The sequence below is a fragment of the Hordeum vulgare genome, chromosome 3H, assembly GCF_904849725.1.
Source record: "Hordeum vulgare subsp. vulgare chromosome 3H, MorexV3_pseudomolecules_assembly, whole genome shotgun sequence".
NCBI classification, from domain to species: Eukaryota; Viridiplantae; Streptophyta; class Magnoliopsida; order Poales; family Poaceae; genus Hordeum; species Hordeum vulgare.
Window position 1 is genome coordinate 393374041 of NC_058520.1, and position 5750 is coordinate 393379790.

A 5750-nucleotide genomic window follows, 5' to 3' on the forward strand; every position below is an offset into this window, starting at 1 on the left:
CAAGCTTCAACACCAAGGGCTGGTAATGACAACTTTTCTCCAAGATCAACACGGCCTGAGCCACCATGATACCGTCCGATGAATGGATTACCTCTGCAACCCGCCGCGTCCAATGATGGGCCGACTCATCTAGACGTTGGACACAGTGCTGTAAGTCCACAATAGTCATTGGGCGTTTGCTAGTTCCTCTGAAATTCTTAACAAAATGCTCCTTCAACTCACCCTAGGTGTTGATGGAGTTGGGTGGCAGATTCTTTAGCGAAGTGCGTGCCATCCCCTCGAGCATCAATGTGAAGTACTTGGCACACACCGCCTCATTAACATCAAGCATATCCATCGCAAGCTCGTAACTTTCAATCCACGCCCCTGGTTCAGGATCCAGCGTGTAATTGGGAACCTTGCGCAGACCTTTAATATCTTGGGGAATACGCTCGTTGCGAAGGGCGGGTGACAGACAGGGGATCGCTATGCTCCTGCCTCCTGACTCGGCCTGCGTGGAGGAAGGCGGCACATAAGCCCGATAGCCTTGACCTACCGCGACCGCCATCTCCGTCAGGCGGGCGGCTCGTGCTGCGTCCATGAGGTCCTGAGCCTGGGTGTCTGGCAGCCCGGGCGGGTACATTTGCGGAGGTCGGCGCCGTTCGCTGCTGGACACTACGGGCGGGTCCTCATGACGACTCCTATTATGACTTGCCTGAGGCGTGGAATGAAGCCGCTCACGACTATACGAATACTGCGCCTGTTGGGCCACCATTGTTTTCAGCATCTCCATGGCGTTCCTTTCCTCCACCTCAGCCAGAGAGTTTCCATGCATGGGAAGAGACTCTAGGTTGCGGGTCGCCGCTAATATGTTGTCAGCGGGGTTAGAAAAGTGATCCCACGACGTCTGGAAGCATGACGGCTGAGTCGGCACCTGCTGAGGCGCGTGTGGGTTGGGCGGTGGCTGAGCCGGGTCGACCCACTAAGTAACTTGCCAACAACTGGTTAGGTTCCATGCCAAGCGTATGCGGGCTGTCAAAGAGCCGAGTTGGATTTAGATCGACTGGTAGACGATTGTGATGCCTCCTCTCGTGAATCGCATCGGAAAGGCGTTGTTGCCGTTCAAGCAGCCATCCCTGAACACCTAGCCGCTCCGTCTTCGCAGCGATCTGGGCCCGTTGGGTCGCCATCCTAGCAGCCACGCCTTCAATCTCGTGTTGGATCTTGGCCATCTCTTCCGTCAGCTTTGCTAACTCGGCGTTGACCTTTTCTTGGTTCTCCACCATCACGGTAACTGCTATGAGTTTAGCCATCTCTGCTACCAAATCCCCCATGGCTTGAGCCGGAGTCTTTCTTGATCCGCTGGCTTCGTTGTTGCTAGCTGCGGCCGGATGAGCCGCCGCTGCTCCTGCCATGTAGATGGCGACCTGACGATGGGGTCCTTCGACATCCTCGGAGATTCCCGCCTCAGGCAATCCCCCAAGCCGCCCTTTGTGGAGAGGGTAGATCATATATGTGTCGCCGATGGACGACTCCTTGTCCGAGTTGACAGGGGTGTTCTCCTGGATCACCGGCTCATCCGGCAGGTCAATCCCCTGCGTAACACCAATGAAGGCGTGGTGTGTCCTGACCTGAAGTTTGGCAGGATGGGTGCACCGGGCCGGCTCGACGATGTCGATGGAGGTGTCCGACTCAGGTACAGGAGCCCCAAACTTGCCAATGAAGACATGAATCTTGCCGAAGGGGACCCTGTATCCAGACTCGATTGAGTCGGCGTCAGGCCCCCACTGAGAGTTGTCACTGTAGTACTTTCCGCGACAGCTTTTAGTCATGAGGCCGACCGTGTAGCTCCCAAACCCTGGAAGGGCTCCTTTGAGAACTCAACTCCACCGTGCGCAAGCCCCACGGTGGGCACCAACTGTTGTGGTTTTGTCACGACAGATGTCCTCATGAAAGGACTTAGAGATGGAGCCATCGCACCTTGGTGGCGACTCAAAGGGGTTGAGCGGAAGCGAGACTCGGGTTTACCCAGGTTCGGCCCCTCCGATGGAGGTAAAAGCCTATGTCCTGCTTTGTGTATATTTGATGGTGGAATCGATTACAAGGGTGCGTAACTCGCCTCACCTAGCTCTCGATGGCTTGTAACTTAACCTTTCTACCCTAGAGGCTCGCCTTTATATATAGGTCGAGGCCCTAGGTTTACAGGAGTCCGGGTCACACACTGAATGGTGACCCAATATATCTCTAACCCGCCGTGTCTCTCAAGAAGGAAAACACCAAGAGAGACTTCCTTTTCTTGGGTCTTGAGTCGCCCTCACGGCTCATGGGCTGAACCGGCCCTAAGGATATTTGAACGCCTCACGCCTCCTATGTTCCTGGGTCTTGAGTAGCCTTGAACCTGACCCGGCCTAATATGGCGGGTCACCCAGCGAATAATATCCCCAACACCAGGTCAAATCATACAATGAACGATTATTGATACGAGAAGCTTCTATGATAGGATCAACGTCGTTTCCATGGGCATGAACACAAAGTTCAAGGTCAACTCCCACTTCATCAATGCATCACCTGCCATTTACTCCTTGCATTGATAAAGTTGTAGCTTGGAAAAGATCATCTCGCAAAACAACAGAAGAGTAAGACTCATGAAAACTGTTGGGATCACACGGATTAGGAAGGCATAGGTTCAACCCATCGGGGCATCCTATGAACATACACCACACCTTCAAGAGTAATTACACATGTTTGGCAACAGAGCATGGCCGACAAAAGCATAGGGTACAACTTATATGAGGGAGAAGACACAATTTACCAATGGAATCATGTATTAGGGAAAGAGTATCACAAGAATTTCGAATGTGAAGGATGCTATCGGATAATAATCCAACAATGGGGTCTGGTGGTCCACAAAGGACCTCATGTGAGTATCGGTACTCAATCAACGGAAGAAGAAATGCAAGGCATCGAATTAAAGATGATCTGAGTAATATTGATACTTAAATACTAAAGGAATTATGATTTCCAGGTTGGCGTAACAGAATCAGATGCTCCGATCAAATACAAGTAAGTTGAATGGACTTAGATGGACAATCAATCAAGGTTGACTTGCCGAGAACGAGCTCATGCCTAGGAGGACGTCTGAGCCAGAAACATAACTTACGAGGATCAACAATGATTGCGTGCATTCACACACAGGTGGAATCAAAAGATCAAAGAATAATCACAAAGGATTTTCATGATGGTTGCTACACATATGGAATTAACCATAATGCAAGCACATGAGAAAGGCCAAAAGCAATAGGCTACTCAGGATTTCAAAATATCGAATAGCAATTCGAAGGACTTGCCAAACCCATGACAACTGAGGAAGAACGAAACCTCGGTAATATAATTTGTTGTACCTTGTAGAACAAGAGCAACTGGAAAGAAAATATGAATGACATTTGTATGTAGTCATCCATAGGGGTTGACAGAGGCAGGGAAATCGCAAAAGCGATGAGCACAAGTTCTCGCAAATGCGGGGTTCTCTGGGAGGAAGTATTTATGAGAACCTAAAGTTAGAGTTAGCAAAGTATTTAACCCAAAAGAGAAGAGAGATCAGAATCCAGAGTAGAAAAGAGGAGTAAAAGATACTAATACCACCCGATTGATATGTGGGCCCACAAATCACACAATAATGTTAGTAAATTTTTTCAAATACGAGACTCAACTTCGGCCAAGGAGTTGGAAAGGGGGTTACCTACGTGCAGTTGGCTTTGATACCAACTTGTGTAGCCCTCGGTTTGATCATATGCTAATGATACACGCAAATGCGTACGACCAAGCTTGAGGACTCATGGGAAGATATCACAACACAACTCTAGATACAAATAAAAACATGCAAGCTTCATATTACAAGTCGGGGCCTGGAGGGCTAGAATACAGAAGCTCGACGAACACACGATTCAGCGGAAGCAACAAATACTTGAGCATAGACATGAAACAAGACAATGCCTTAGAGAAGGCTAGCACAAAAGATAGATCGATCGAACGAGGCAAGGCCTCCTACCTCGGAACATCCTGAACTACTCATGGTCGTTAGCAACCTCCATGCAGAAGTAGGAACCGTCGGGGTAGCAGACGTCATTGGCGGGATACACCATCTCCTGGGCTCTATCATCTGGTCGCAACAATCGAATCAAGTGGAAGAAAAGGGGGAGCAAAGCAATTGTGGCTACTCATCCAAAGTACTCGCAAGATTGACAACAAAACTATACTAAGTTATGCATCAGTAGCAAAGGAAGGGGTGTTATATGTGGACTGACTGCAGCAAAGCGAGAATAGAGAGAAAAGACTAGTCCTATCAAAGACTAGCATCTTCAGAGTCTTGCAGCAATAGACGACAGTAGAGCAAGAACACAGATATAGTCATATTGTTCCAGCAATTTTAATATGAAGTCATGCCCAAATATTCTTCCTCGACTCCCTACGAGGAAGCAATCTCGGAGCAAACATTCTAGTTAACTAAGACTTCTAGTTGTATAAGATCAGGGCACAACTCCAAGTCGTCCTGTAACCATGGCCACGACTATTCGAATAGTTAATTTTCTTCCCTACAGGGGTGCACCATAGTACCCAACACGCTTGATAAACTCTGGCCGGACACACTTTCCTGGGTCATTCCCGGCCTCGGAACATCAACACATCACAGCCCCACCTAGGCTCATTAGAGAGGCCAGCCCGCCGGTGTAAATCCTAAGCGCATAGGGGTCATGGACCCATCATCTTTGCACTCCTGCATGATGCGTGGGCGGTTGATGTCAGTCCTGGCACCTATTATACCAGAACGATGCTTATCTAAACCACTCAGGCGCGCGCCGATCCATTGCTGACGTCTGAAAAGCTTCGGCTGACACCACGACGTCGAGTACCCATAACTTATCCCACGTGAAGTTTAGAGCGAAAAGGTCTCCGGCCAACCCAAATCAAATACCAAAATCCTTAGCATTTTAATTAACTCATCGACACATCCACGCGGGAATCCACCCGCAACACACCATTCATGTTCCAAGTAGCACGGTCAAGTAACTTTGTGGCTATAACATCAGAGGAATCTGAGGTACTACCCTCCATGGATTCCGAATGATGTAACCGTCAAGGTGGCTAGGGAGGAATCATCCTCGCTGGACCATGCTTGATGGGTGGTATGACAGAGTCGTTACTGGAAGTGGCAAAGGAGGGATCACCCTCCCAGAACCACCGCCGGTTAATCACACTACATAGCTAACATCAAGAGTATGTGTCAAGGTGTCACCCTCGGTAATCGATAGTAGCGCTGCAATGTCGTACTACATAGCTAACATCGGGTTAGTCTCGGGGTCTATCCGCGAGAAGAGGGGGAAGAAACAATAAATATAATGCACAAATGCAACACTATGCATGGCATGAGCTAACGCAGTATCACCAGTCATGGACGGTTCGGTAAAATATCTTACGATATTTCCTGGGTCACTGGCTGCTACTCGACATGCGAAATGGTTGGAGAAGTGTCATGTTCGCTATGACAGAGACGCATGACAAACGAACGATTAGGTTATCCGGGTTCGTTTCGTTTTTGATCAACTTTCATGTATAAATCTTCTTCATCGGGATTAGGGATTATTTTATATTAATTTTTCAAAATTTTAAAGATTTTTCTAAAATTAACATAATTAATATTAATTCGAAAATAGGGGAAATTGCTCGGTGCACGTGGTCGAGTGCACCCAAAGGGGTGGCATAGGCTGACCAAG